The sequence below is a fragment of the Pseudophryne corroboree genome, chromosome 6 (genome assembly GCF_028390025.1).
Source record: "Pseudophryne corroboree isolate aPseCor3 chromosome 6, aPseCor3.hap2, whole genome shotgun sequence".
Taxonomy (NCBI): domain Eukaryota; kingdom Metazoa; phylum Chordata; class Amphibia; order Anura; family Myobatrachidae; genus Pseudophryne; species Pseudophryne corroboree.
In genome coordinates this window covers 221,455,892-221,471,281 of record NC_086449.1, presented here as the reverse complement: position 1 = coordinate 221,471,281, position 15,390 = coordinate 221,455,892, and the positions used below count along the sequence as shown (strand labels likewise).

Sequence of the window (15,390 nt, the reverse complement as noted above, 5' to 3'; positions counted from 1 at the left end):
GCTGGTGATCACAGCTACATATTGCCTCTAATTAGCAGACAGATGTCCATTTTCTCTGACGTCCTAAGTGGATGCTGGGCCTCCGTAAGGACCATGGGGAATAGCGGCTCCGCAGGAGACTGGGCACAACTAAAGAAAGCTTTAGGACTACCTGGTGTGCACTGGCTCCTCCCACTATGACCCTCCTCCAGACCTCAGTTAGAATCTTGTGCCCGGCTGAGCTGGATGCACACTAGGGGCTCTCCTGAGCTCCTAGAAAGAAAGTATATTTTAGGTTTTTTATTTTACAGTGAGATCTGCTGGCAACAGACTCACTGCAGCGAGGGACTAAGGGGAGAAGAAGCGAACCTACCTGACTGGAGATAGTTTGGGCTTCTTAGGCTACTGGACACCATTAGCTCCAGAGGGATCGAACACAGGACCCGACCTCGATCGTCCGGTCCCGGAGCCGCGCCGCCGTCCCCCTTACAGAGCCAGAAGCAAGAAGTGGTCCGGAAAATCGGCGGCAGAAGACCTCGGTCTTCAACAAGGTAGCGCACAGCACTGCAGCTGTGCGCCATTGCTCCTCATGCACACCTCACACTCCGGTCACTGATGGGTGCAGGGCGCTGGGGGGGGCGCCCTGAGGGCAATATAAGACACCTTGGCTGGCAAATCATCACAATATATAGTCCCAGGGCTATATATGTGATAAATTACCCCTGCCAGAATCCATGAAAAAAGCGGGAGAAAAGTCAGCCGAAAAAGGGGCGGGGCTATCTCCCTCAGCACACTGGCGCCATTTTTTCTTCACAGTGCAGCTGGAAGACAGCTCCCCAGGCTCTCCCCTGTAGTTTTCAGGCTCAAAGGGTTAAAAAGAGAGGGGGGGGGGGGGGGGCACTAAATTTAGTCGCAATATGTGTATACAAGCAGCTATTGGGGGAAAAATCACTCAGTTATAGTGTTAATCCCTGCATTATATAGCGCTCTGGTGTGTGCTGGCATACTCTCTCTCTGTCTCCCCAAAGGACTTTGTGGGGTCCTGTCCTCAGTCAGAGCATTCCCTGTGTGTGTGCGGTGTGTCGGTACGGCTGTGTCGACATGTTGGATGAGGAAGGTTACGTGGAGGCGGAGCAGAGGCCGATAAATGGGATGTCGCCCCCTGTGGGGCCGACACCAGAGTGGATGGATAGGTGGAAGGTATTAACCGACAATGTCAACTCCTTACATAAAGGCTGGATGACGTAACAGCTGTGGGACAGCCGGCTTCTCAGCCCGCGCCTGCCCAGGCGTCTCAAAGGCCATCAGGGGCTCAAAAAACGCCCGTTACCTCAGATGGCAGACACAGATGTCGACACGGAGTCTGACTCCAGTGTCGACGAGGTTGAGACATATACACAATCCACTAGGAACATCCGTTGCAAGATCTCGGCAATGAAAAATGTGTTACACATTTCTGACATTAACCCAAGTACCACATAAAAGGGGTTATATGTTTGGGGAGAAAAAGCAGCCAGTGTTTTGTTCCCCCATCAGATGAGTGAATGAAGTGTGTAAAGAAGCGTGGGTTCCCCCGATAAGAAACTGGTAATTTCTAAAAAGTTACTGCTGGCGTACCCTTTCCCGCCAGAGGATAGGTCACGTTGGGAGATATCCCCTAGGGTGGATAAGGCGCTCACACGTTTGTCAAAAAAGGTGGCCCTGCCGTCTTAGGATACGGCCACTTTGAAGGAGCCTGCTGATAAAAAGCAGGAGGCTATCCTGAAGTCTGTATATACACACTCAGGTACTATACTGAGACCTGCAATTGCCTCAGCATGAATAGTGCTGCTGCAGCGTGGTCTGATACCCTGTCAGATAATATTAATACCCTAGACAGGGATAATATTTTGCTAACATAGAGCATATTAAAGACGTCGTCTTATATATGAGGGATGCACAGAGGGATATTTGCCGGCTGGCATCCAGAATTAATGCAATGTCCATTCTGCCAGGAGGGTATTAGAGACCCGGCAGTGGACAGGTGATGCTGACTTTAAAAGGCACATGGAGATTCTGCCTTATAAGGGTGAGGAATTGTTTGGGGATGGTCTCTGGGACCTTGTATCCACAGCAACAGCTGGGAAGAAAATTTTTTACCTCAGGTTTCCTCACAGCCTAAGAAAGCACCGTATTTTCAGGTACAGTCCATTCGGCTTCAGAAAAGCAAGCGGGTCAAAGGCGCTTCCTTTCAGCACAGAGACAAGGGAAGAAGGAAAAAGCTGCACCAGACAGCCAGTTCCCAGGATCAAAAATCTTCCCCCGCTTCCTCTGAGTCCACCGCATGACGCTGGGGCTCCACAGGTGGAGACAGGTGCGGTGGGGGCACGTCTCGGGAACTTCAGGGACCAGTGGGCTTGCCCACAGGTGGATCCCTAGGTTCTGCAAGTAGTATCACAGGGATACAAGCTGGAGTTTGAGGCGACTCCCCCTTGCCGTTACCTCACATCAGCCTTGCCTGCTGCCCTGGGAGAAAGGGAGGTAGTACTGGCGGCAATTCACAAGCTGTACTTCCAGCAGGTGAAATCAAGGTACCCCTCCTTCAACAAGGCCGGGGTTACTATTTCAAAATGTTTGTGGTACCGAAACCAGACGGTTCGGTGAGACCCATTCTAAAATTGAAATCCTTGAACACTTATATACGAAGGTTCAAGTTCAAAATGGAATCGTTCAGGGCGATTATTGCAAGCCTGGAGAATTTCATGGTATCACTGGACATCAAGGATGCTTACCTGCATGTCCCTATTTACCCTCCTCACCAGGAGTACCTCAAAATTGTGGTACAGGATTGTCATTCCCAATTCCAGACGTTGCCGTTGGTCTGTCCCCGGCACCGAGGGTATTTACCAAGGTAATGGCCGAAATAATTATCCCGTACTTGGACGATCTCCTTATAAAGGCGAGGTCCAGGGAGCAGTTGTTCGTCGGAGTAGCACTATCTCGGGAAGTGTGCTACAACAGCACGGCTGGATTCTGAATATTCCAAAGTCGCAGCTGGTTCCTACGACGCGTCTACTGTTCCTGGGTATGGTTCTGGACACAGAACAAGAAAAAAGGGTTTCTCCCGGAGGAGAAGTCCAAGGAGTTGTCGTCTCTAGACAGAGACCTCCTAATACAAATACAGGTGTCGGTGCATCAATGCACGCGAGCCCTGGGAAAGATGGTAGCTTCTTACGAAGAAATTCCATTCGCCAGTTCCCATGCACGGATCTTCCAGTGGGATCTGTTGGACAAGTGGTCCGGGTCGCATCTTCAGATGCATCGGCGGATAACCCTGTCTCCAAGGGCCAGGGTGTCGCTGTTGTGGTGGCTGCAGAGTGCTCATCTTCTAGAGGGCCGCAGATTCGGCATACAGGACTGGGTCCTGGTGACCACGGATGCCAGCCTTCGAGGCTGGGGGGCAGTCACACAGGGAAGAAACTTCCAAGGACTATGGACAAGTCAGGAGACTTCCCTACACAAAAATATTCTGGAACTAAGGGCCATTTACAATGCCCTAAGTCAGGCTAGACCCCTGCTTCAACACCGGCCGGTGCTGATCCAGTCAGACAACATCACGGCGGTCGCTCATGTAAACCGACAGGGCGGCACAAGAAGCAGGATGGCGATGGCAGAAGCCACAAGGATTCTCTGATGGGCGGAAAATCATGTGTTAGCATTGTCAGCAGTTTTCATTCCCGGAGTGGACAACTGGGAAGCAGACTTTCTCAGCAGACACGACCTCCACCCGGGAGAGTGGGGACTTCATCCAGAAGTCTTCCAAATGATTGTACACCGTTGGGAAAGGCCACAGGTGGACATGATGGCGTCCCGCCTCAACAAAAAGCTAAAAAGATATTGCGCCAGGTCAAGGGACCCTCAGGCGATAGCTGTGGATGCTCTGGTAACACCGTGGGTGTACCAGTCGGTGTATGTGTTCCCTTCTCTGCCTCTCATACCCAGGGTAATGAGAATAATAAGAAGGAGAGGAGTAAGAACTATGGCCCTCATTCCGAGTCGTTCGCTCGGTATTTTTCATCGCATCGCAGTGAAATTCCGCTTAGTGCGCATGCGCAATATTCGCACTGCGCCAAGTATCTTTGCTATGAAGATAGTATTTTTACTCACGGCTTTTTCATCGCTCCGGCGATCGTAATGTGATTGACAGGAAATGGGTGTTACTGGGCGGAAACACGGCGTTTTATGGGCGTGTGGCTGAAAACGCTACCGTTTCCGGAAAAAACGCAGGAGTGGCCGGAGAAACAGGGGAGTGGTTGGGCGAACGCTGGGTGTGTTTGTGACGTCAAACCAGGAACGACAAGCACTGAACTGATCGCACAGGCAGAGTAAGTGTGGAGCTACTCTAAAACTGCTAAGTAGTTTGTGATCGCAATATTGCGAATACATCGGTCGCAATTTTAAGATGCTAAGATACACTCCCAGTAGGCGGCGGCTTAGCGTGTGTAACTCTGCTAAATTCGCCTTGCGACCGATCAACTCGGAATGAGGGCCTATATTCATTGTTCCGGATTGGCCAAGAAGAGCTTGGTACCCAGAACTCCAAGAAATGATCTCAGAGGACCCATGGCCTCTGCCGTTCAGACAGGACCTGCTGCAGCAGGGGGCCTGTCTGTTCCAAGACGTACCGCGGCTGCGTTTGACGGCATGGCGGTTGAACGCCGGATCCTGAAGGAAAAGGGCATTCCGGAGGAAGTTATCCATACGCTAATTAAAGCTAGGAAAGAAGTGAACGCAAACCATTATCACCGCATATGGCGGAATTATGTTGCATGCTGTGAGGCCAAGAAGGCCCCAACGGAGGAATTTCAGCTAGGTCGATTTCTGCACTTCCTACAGTCAGGGGTGACTATGGGCCTAAAATTGGGTTCCATTAAGGTCCAGATTTCTGCTCTATCGATTTTCTTCCAAAATAGAACTGACTTCACTGCCTGAAGTTCAGACTTTTGTTAAGGGAGTGCTGCATAGTCAGCCCCCGTTTGTGCCTCCAGTGGCACCGTGGGATCTCAACGTGGTGTTTGATTTCCTGAAGTCGCATTGGGTTGAGCCACTTAAATCCGTGGAGCTAAAATACCTCACGTGGAAAGTGGTCATGCTGTTGGCCTTGGCGTCGGCCAGGCGTGTATCAGAATTAGCGGCTTTATCATGCAAAAGCCCTTATCTAATTTTTTTATATGGATAGGGCGGAATTGAGGACTCGTTCCCAATTCCTTCCTAAGGTGGTATCAGTTTTTCATGTGAACCAACCTATCCTGGTGCCTGCGGCTACTTGGGACTTGGAGGATTCCAAGTTACTGGACGTTTCCAGTTTCCAGGACGGCTGGAGTCAGGAAAACTGACTCGCTATTTATCCTGTATGCACCCAACAAGCTGGGTGCTCCTGCTTCTAAGCAGACTATTGCTCGCTGGATCTGTAGCACGATTCAACTTGCACATTCTGCGGCTGGACTGCCGCACCCTAAATCTGTAAAAGCCCATTCCACGAGGAAAGTGGGCTCTTCTTGGGCGGCTGCCCGAGGGGTCTCGGCTTTACAAATTTGCCGAGCTGTTACTTGGTCGGGTTCAAACACTTTTGCAAGAGTCTACAAGTTTGATACTCTGGCTGAGGAGGACCTAGAGTTTGCTCATTCGGTGCTGCAGAGTCATCCGCACTCTCCCGCCCGTTTGGGAGCTTTGGTATAATCCCCATGGTCCTTACGGAGTCCCAGCATCCACTTAGGACGTCAGAGAAAATAAGATTTTACTCACCGGTAAATCTATTTCTCGTAGTCCGTAGTGGATGCTGGGCGCCCATCCCAAGTGCGGATTGTCTGCAATACTTGTATATAGTTATTGCCTAACTAAAGGGTTATTGTTGAGCCATCTGTTGAGAGGCTCAGTTATATTTCATACTGTTAACTGGGTATAGTATCACGAGTCATACGGTGTGATTGGTGTGGCTGGTATGAGTCTTACCCGGGATTCAAAATCCTTCCTTAGTGTGTCAGCTCTTCCGGGCACAGTATCCTAACTGAGGTCTGGAGGAGGGTCATAGTGGGAGGAGCCAGTGCACACCAGGTAGTCCTAAAGCTTTCTTTAGTTGTGCCCAGTCTCCTGCGGAGCCGCTATTCCCCATGGTCCTTACGGAGGCCCAGCATCCACTACGGACTACGAGAAATAGATTTACCGGTGAGTAAAATCTTATTTTTTTTTTTATTCACTGCTGGCTGTGAATTATAGGCAGCTCGCAGCCGGTGTAACTGGCCCTGTTAGAATCTTCCTTACCAAGTGCTGAACTGAGGAAAGCACATTGGGTGGGGACCAGATAGAGAAGAGGCGTCTGTGTTCCTGTTCTCCAAACCATACAGGACATTGGGCCTAATTCAGACCTGATCGCAGCAGCAACATTTTTCTCTAATGGGCAAAACCATGTTCAGTACAGGAGGGGCAGATATAACATGTGCAGAGAGAGTTAGATTTTGGTGGGGTGTGTTCAAACTGAAATCTAAATTGCAGTGTAAAAATAAAGCAGCCAGTATTTACCCTGTACAGAAACAAAATAACCCACCCAAATCTAACTTTTTCTGCACATGTTATTTCTCTTCCATCCATAGGGGATACTGGGGAATGCTTATTACAGTGGGGTATAGATGGGTCAGCTGGAGCCGGTGCATTTTTAAGAAATCTTCAACTGACTGCGTGCTGACTCCTACCCTCTATGCTTCCTCCCACAGCTCAGTTTAGAAAAATGTGCCCTCAGAGCCGGTTACATCTCTGGAGGGCTCCAGAGTTTTTCTTTATATTTATTTTAAACTTTATTATTTTCAGACAGGGTAGCTGGCAACTACCTGTCTGCTTCTTGGGACTTGTGGGGGTGGGGGCTCCAGACCTAATAGAGAGGTATGGCCCCGGGTCCCCGGCTGACAGGACATCTGTCCTGAGGATACTTGCGCCGCAGTAAGATTAAGGATTAGCACTGGGACCCGCAGTCTGCCGCCAACCCTAACAGCTGAAGATAAAAAGATTGGTGAGTAAAAACTGGGGCCCCGAGTAGCGGGGTTCCCGGTTCAAATGGTGGCACAGACGCACACTGGTCACACTGCTCTGCATAAAGAGAACTACTGTGATCAGCAAAGTGCAAAACTGGCTATTTCAGTCTTTTAGGTGTGAGGGAGCACTGCTTTCAGCAATATGTATCTGCACTGCCAGTATAAATAATTAGTGAGCAGAGGACAGCACACAGTGGGCGCCATCTCACCGCTGGTACAGATAAACAGTGTGGCTGCATTAACACCACAGCCTGAGCGGACCTCACATGTGGATTGGGGGTTCAAAAAATCCTGTTATCATTTATGCCTCAAAAGCTCATGTTCCAGAGGTATTACACATACTAGCTGTAAAATGAGTAAGATATCTAACACCCCTTCTCAGGGAGTGGAAACGCTCAATTTGACAATAAGAGAGATTCTGGTGATTCCAGATAAGAACACTCAAGTGTACTCTGGGGTTTCACAAACCACAGAAATTTGTTGTTACCTTCCCAGTGTCCCCAAAATTATATAGCCAGTTTTGAAAGGGCAATATGAGAGTGTGTGTGTGTGTGTGTGTGTGTGTGTGTGTGTGTGTGTATATATATATATATATATATATATATATATATATGTAATTTTCTTTTCTCTAACGTCCTAGTGGATGCTGGGGACTCCGTCAGGACCATGGGGGGGTAGCGGCTCCGCAGGAGACAGGGCACAAAAGCAAGCTTTTAGGATCACATGGTGTGTACTGGCTCCTCCCCCTATGACCCTCCTCCAAGCCTCAGTTAGGTTTTTGTGCCCGTCCGAGCAGGGTGCAATCTAGGTGGCTCTCTTAAAGAGTTGCTTAGAAAAAGTTTTTAGGTTCTTTATTTTCAGTGAGTCCTGCTGGCAACAGGCTCACTGCATCGAGGGACTTAGGGGAGAGAAGTGAACTCACCTGCGTGCAGGATGGATTGGCTTCTTAGGCTACTGGACACCATTAGCTCCAGAGGGAGTCAGAACACAGGTCTCGCCCTGGGGTTCGTCCCGGAGCCGCGCCGCCGACCCCCCTTGCAGATGCTGAAGATTGAAGAGGTCCGGAACCAGGCGGCAGAAGACTTTCAGTCTTCATCAGGTAGCGCACAGCACTGCAGCTGTGCGCCATTGTTGTCAGCACACTTCACACAGCGGTCACGGAGGGTGCAGGGCGCGGGGGGGGGGGCGCCCTGGGCAGCAATGTATAATACCTGTATGGCGAAAAATACATCACATATAGCCCTTGAGGCTATATGGATGTATTTAACCCCTGCCAGATATCACAAACTCCGGAGAAGAAGCCCGCCGAAAAGGGGGCGGGGCCTATTCTCCTCAGCACACAGCGCCATTTTCCCTCACAGAAATGCTGGTGGGAAGGCTCCCATGCTCTCCCCTGCACTGCACTACAGAAACAGGGTTAAAACAGAGAGGGGGGGCACTGATTTGGCGATATGAATATATATTAAATGCTATAAGGGAGGAACACTTATATAAAGGTTGTCCCTATATAATTATAGCGTTTTGGTGTGTGCTGGCAAACTCTCCCTCTGTCTCCCCAAAGGGCTAGTGGGTCCTGTCCTCTATCAGAGCATTCCCTATGTGTGTGCTGTATGTCGGTACGTGTGTGTCGACATGTATGAGGAAAATGTTGGTGAGGAGGCGGAGCAAATTGCCTGTAATGGTGATGTCACTCTCTAGGGAGTCGACACCGGAATGGATGGCTTATTTATGGAATTACGTGATAATGTCAACACGCTGCAAGCCGGTTGACGACATGAGACGGCCGGCGAACAAATTAGTACCTGCCCAGGCGTCTCAAACACTGTCAGGGGCTGTAAAACGCCCATTTACCTCAGTCGGTCGACACAGACCCAGACACGGACACTGATTTCAGTGTCGACGGTGAAGAAACAAACGTATTTTCCTTTAGGGCCACACGTTAAGGGCAATGAAGGAGGTGTTACATATTTCTGATACTACAAGTACCACAAAAAAGGGTATTATGTGGGATGTGAAAAAACTACCTGTAGTTTTTCCTGAATCAGATAAATTAAATGAAGTGTGTGATGATGCGTGGGTTTCCCCCGATAGAAAATTATTGGCGGTATACCCTTTCCCGCCAGAAGTTAGGGCGCGTTCGGAAACACCCCTTAGGGTGGATAAGGCGCTCACATGCTTATCAGAACAAGTGGCGGTACCATCTACAGATAGGGCCGTACTTAAGGAGCCAGCTGATAGGAGGCTGGAAAATATCCTAAAAAGTATACACACACATGCTGGTGTTATACTGCGACCAGCGATCGCCTCAGCCTGGATGTGCAGAGCTGAGGTGGCTTGGTCGGATTCCCTGACTAAAAATATTGATACCCTTGACAGGGACAGTATTTTATTGACTATAGAGCATTTAAAGGATGCATTTCTATATATGCGAGATGCGCAGAGGGATATTTGCACTCTGGCATCAAGAGTAAATGCGATGTCCATATCTGCAAGAAGATGTTTATGGACACGACAGTGGTCAGGTGATGCAGATTCCAAACGGCACAAAGATGTATTGCCGTATAAAGGGGAGGAGTTATTTGGGGTCGGTCCATGGGACCTGGTGGTCACGGCAACTGCTGGAAAATCCACCGTTTTTCTTTATCATCCACTAGGGGTCACTGGAGTACTCTTGGGATATGGACGGGCGGAGCCGAACAAAGGCACTGAATATTCAAATTTAGGACTCTCCCCCCCCTCCATATCCCCAAGTACCTCAGTGTACTTTGCCAGTGTTTTTTCGGTGCTCACAGATGAACATCGGCTTGTGGCAATGGCCACTTTTCAGATTTTTATTTTTATTTTTAATTTTTACACTGCCCGTCTCAGTTTATGGAAAAACATGGGTCCGGGATGGTGTCGCTGCAAGGCAGCGGATGGCGTGTCGGTCCTCACAAAGAGCACCCTCACAGCCACAGGCGCTATAGACAAGCGCATGGCGTGTCGGTCCTCACAAAGAGCACCCTCACAGCCACAGGCAGCCATTGTCTCCTTTAAACTGAACGGAGCTTACAGAAAGAAGATCCGTTACAGCCAGGATAAGACAAAGAGCTGGAAGGAGCTTACACTTACAGAAGCTCCGTCACAGCCAAGATGAGGCTGAAACGGAGCTTGCAGAGAGAAGAGAAGGCGGCACAAGGTATGAGTGTCAGGGCGGTCAGCTCACGCTGCCGCCCTGCTGTGTGTGTGTTATGCTGTAGAAATGACATAGCCGCTGAGCACGTGAACTACACGCCGCTGAAGGTCTTGCAGAGCGGCCGCACGTCACTCAGACGTTGGCCGCTCTCACTGCGCTGATGGCCCGGTACGAGAATCTCCGTGCGCTGTACTAAGAGAGCGGCCGCACGTCACTCAGACGCCGGCCGCTCTCACTGCTCTGAGGGCACGGCACCGCTAGACGCTACCGCCATTTTCCTGGGCTGAACTAAGTAGAGCGGCCGCACGTCACTCAGACGCCGGCCGCTCTCACTGCTCTGCTGCGGCACCGTTACACGCCGCCGACATTCTCCGGGAGCTCAACTAAGAGAGCGGCCGCACGTCACTCAGACGCCGGCCGCTCTCACTGCTTTCATGGCCCGGCACCGCTACACGCCGCCGAGACAGTGGCCGCACGTCACTAAAGGACGCAGGCCACTTTTCCAAAGACACACCGCAGACACAGGGAGACTGTGTACTGCTGTAGGAAGCAGCTGCCGGACGGCTCCCCGGCGCTAGATCAGGCTCTCCTGCTCTCCCTGCTCCCGATCTCCGTACGCTGCAGGTAAGGGATGCAGGGGGGGGGGGGGGAATAATACCCATAGCAGCAGCAAAGGCTGCATGGGTTCAAAATACACAAGCAGCGCAGCACGTTAACAGCACGTTTTATATATATAAATATAATGAAGCTTTTGCTGGCAATAATATCAGTATGAACTGTGATTATAGGTGTAAACACTTTGTATATATATATAATATATATATGAGGCTTTGGCTGGCAATAGGTTATCAGTGGCATAACCTATTACACGTTTAACCATGTTTTCTGTTATTTTTGGTTACAGTTGCATAAATACACTGCAGGCAGTGCTCATATTATTTGAATACATATATTTTACTGTATCCTATGTATAATAGGCTATTAAGCATAATAACTGTATAATAGGCTATTAAGCCTATATTAAAACTGCAGCAGGTACCCTGTACTATGATTTTCTGGGAAAGCATGGCATGACGGCCATTTTAATCATTGCTGGTTTTCCAGTTATAATTCCAGACCATACACCTCTACTCCACAAGGAGGCGCAGGGGTGTTAGTGGGAATTTTTTTTTTTAGTTCAAGATAATTCTGGAACATTCCTGCCCTACATCTTTAAGCCACCAGAAGGCGCAGGGGTGTTAGTAGGAATTTGGTTCGGGTTTCATGCCCATGTGAACTGCTTTTCACATAAAGACTTTGGTTTCCTAATAAATATGCTGTTCAGCAATAACATATATATATAGATATATATGCCATATAATAATCGTGCAAGTGTCTGTCTGTTGCCTATTATGATGTCTGTCTACATAGCGAATAAGGCTCTAGTGCAGACTAAAAATGTTAACATTGGCAATTCAAATTAAAACAGCGGTAATCGGAGTCTCAGAATAACTCCGCCAGCGCTAACAAAAGACAATCTTTCCAAAGTGACAATTTTCCTTTGGGTACCAGAGTGTTTATTTCACTAGTCTTATAATTTAATGCACGATTCTATGTCAAATCTCACACCGATAACTACAAGTGAGCAGGGTACATTAGTCCAGCACTCAGATAGTGCGGGGTTTCAGACAACCATACATAATAGTTTCCAAAAGGACGCGATCCGCCATTGGTATATGCGTTTCTGTCAAACATTATAAAAACCACAGATACATTTGGGTCACTAGAATCTATCTATGGAACCATGCCGATCACGGTTAAAAGAAGCTGCAGAGTATATCTGTAAAGCTTTTGCTAACGCCGGTTATTTTCAAATTGTCGCTAGTTAAGCGCGACAAGCCCAGAGCTTGTTTGCTCCTAAATTGGATATATGTGTAACGACATTTTATCCCTTTACGATATTCTGCCATTAGCGCATACAATATACTTGTAACAGCGTTTTATTCTTTTATAAACATCAGTCACGTCTTGTAACGACAGGACGTTACAGTCAGCAAGCCAGTGGTTTGATGACCTCTTTTACATTTGTGGAAGTGCGTCTTTTCAGGTTACATTTGCGAGGTTTCATGACTTCAACTCATATATGTCTCAGCTATTTACAGCTTAGAGTACAAAACTGCTTCTGGCGAACGGTTTGGCAGGTTGTCATTTAGTCTTTGCTGGGTTATAAACCAGTCAATAGTACGCCAACAGAGTCAAAATGACTTATTCCCGTCTGTTTGAGCAAAATCAAACAGCTCCGTTGCAATATCAATCAGCAAGTCATTTACTACAGTTAGAAAATGAAAATGGATTTTCTGCAGTTAGTTTTTGCTTATTGCAGCCACAAAATTGTATAATTGCATTTGATCTTCACAATGCGTATTTACCCAGTCCGGTTTCTTCATCACAGGTTCTAGCGTTTGCAAATCGCCACAACCATTAACCATTTCATTTATACCGTTGCTTATCGCTGCCGGTATTTACCAAAGTGATGTTGGAATAATCGCTCATCTCACATAAGAACTATGTATCAACAAAGTTCCTCTATCTTGCGCTACTAAGGTATACTGCGGTAGCAGATTAAGTTCGAAAACAATCACATCTAAGTCGGTCTAAACGATGTCAATTCCTAGGTAAGATTATAAATACGGTAAATCAAAGACTTTTACCTACTACACCAGCAAGAACAAAGGTACACGCACATTAGCGGTACATTGGTGTATTCACTTATTAAGAATAAAGATGTGTTTTCAATCGCGTTTCTCACAGAGGGACAAGGGTGCGTATACTCTGGACGACAGTCACAGAGAGTCAGGATTTGTAGTTAAAATCAACGCAAAGGTTCTAAAACACGACAGATTGCTGTCAATAAATGTCCTAGAACTCTGTGCATTTTACAATGCAATAGATAAATGTCCTAGAACTCTGTGCATTTTACAATGCAATAAATAATTCGTTTTCAGTCTGTCCAGGGATAGACTCTGGGTTCTCTTCAGAACGAATAAATCTTTCGCTTTTTACTAAAGATTTCTGTAGACAGGAACAACCGTGAGTTTCATGTAATTTTGTTTTTTCATGCCTAGCTCACGCTGCCCTTAAGCAGTCAAACAAAGCAACGGCAGTTGCATACACAACAACCAGTGAAAACCAAGAAGCCGCATGGCAATGCGGCAGGTAACTCAAATCTTCAATGGCTCAGAACGCCATTATGTGAAAATGTCAAGACATCAATCCGTGAGTGGACATTTGTTAGACAAAAGATCTCACCCGTCAGGGTTTGGATCTTGAAAACTGGACATTAAATCCAGAGGTGTTTCATATGTGAGTCCACAGAAGGCGGTTACCCCAAGTATACATAATGGCATCTCGCCACAATTACAAAAGCTCAGTATATGTACATCACATTCATGGGGTCATTCAGCATCGTGTATCTGGCTCCACCATTTTCCGCTTCTCTCTTCGTTGCCAAAACGGATCAGAAGACAGTTCGTCACAGTCATACTGGTGGTATCTCATGGGTTTCGGAGAAGTTTGCTTCTCGAATTTTCAAGTAATACTTGCACACGATCTTGCCCCGCTCATAATACGGCCAACCTGTTACATCACGGAACGTTCTTTTACCCATAGTTACCTATGTACCTATTATCTATGTACCGCAGCTGCGGTTGACGGGGTGAGAGTTCAGACCTCTCTCTTAAAAAATAGAGAATTACAGTATCGGTTATACCAACCATGTTACGAAATAGTAAGCCGCTTAAGGCAGCTCATAATTAAAAAATTTCGTGTGCTTACATAGGTTGTAAACCTCGGAAGTTTCCAACATCATACTTCAAGTACCCGTATTCTGTTAAACGGGATGGGATGGAAAACTGCGTTCATCTGCACTAAGAGTGCAGGTATCTGTGTGGTAAACTTATTTTCAAAGCGTTTGCCTCTATTTACGTCTGTAAACATCTTTCTACAAGGTGTCACCAAAGTTCAGACTCTATTTATCCCACCTACAGCGCCAGGCGATTTGAGGTTGGGTTCAGATTTCTTAGTTTTCATATTTTGGAATCCTTTCAACAAATGGGAATTAAGTTTCATATTTTTGAACCCGTACAACAAATGGGTATTAAGTTCTCACTTTGGAAAACATTTTTCTTCTAGCCTTGGCTTCGCCAAGGGTGCTTCGGCAAGGATTTTGTTTTCATATTTGGGTGCCTTGTATTCCAAGCCACCGTATTTGAGTTTTCTCATTACAAAGCAGATCTTCCGACAAAATCCGCTTTCGTATTCTTCACATCAATATACCAATAGTGGTTCCTGTGGGGACAGCACATTCTAAAATTCTGAATGTGGTACACGCGTTACGCGTTTATATATGTAGTACGTGATATGAATACGTTGTTTGTTCTATATGATACTGCAAACTGGGGTTAGCCAGTTTCTCAGCAGATTTTATCCAGTTGGATAATAATGACTACAAGTCAGGCTTACTTAAGGCTAAGTTACAATCGCCTACGTCAGTAATAGCATCCCACAGGTTCTGTGGGAATGTCACACCCAGCGGGTCGTGGAGCGTCTACGACGCGGCTACATAGCCTTTAGTGCACCACGTTTGTGCACGTTTACACGTTATGAATGGTGGCGCCATCAGCATTTAGCTTTGGCTGCCTACTGTTACAAGTATCAAACAGCTCTCCCGCCCACGAGGGAAGCTTTGGTACGTCCCAAGAGTACTCCAGTGACCCCTAGTGGATGATAAAGAAAATAGGATTTTGGTACTTACCAGGTAAATCCTTTTCTTTGAATCCATAGGGGGCACTGGACGCCCACCCAGAGCAGTTTTACCTGGGTTGTTGTAAGCTCAAGGGAGCTTAGTGAACAAATTTAACTTGGATGGTATTAAGCTCGAAGGAGCTTAGGGTAACACATTTTCACCAATTGGCTCAAATTATAAAGTTCTATCGGTTAAGGTGTCAACTGTTTAGTTGACAATAAGGTTACGGATCAACTTTGTGGTTGTCCGTTATGTTATAGGGATTCTCCATTGTCAACCTCTCTATATCCTGTTCGCTCAGTAAAAAACACTGGCAAAGTACACTGAGGTACTTGGGGATATGGAGGGGGGGGAGAGTCCTAAATTTGAATATTCAGTGCCTTTGTTCG

General features: G+C 47.3%; 1 protein-coding gene and 1 non-coding gene across 5 annotated transcripts in view; both read left to right on the top strand.

Moving 5' to 3' along the window:
* The window catches only part of CHD2 (chromodomain helicase DNA binding protein 2), a 241,660-nt gene that overhangs the window by 143,247 nt on the left and 83,023 nt on the right, over positions 1-15,390 (top strand). The gene's annotated exons all lie outside the window — the stretch shown is intronic.
* On the top strand, positions 13,216-13,331 carry LOC134938756 (U5 spliceosomal RNA). The gene has a single exon (XR_010181244.1). It is a non-coding gene; the product is annotated as a U5 spliceosomal RNA (small nuclear RNA).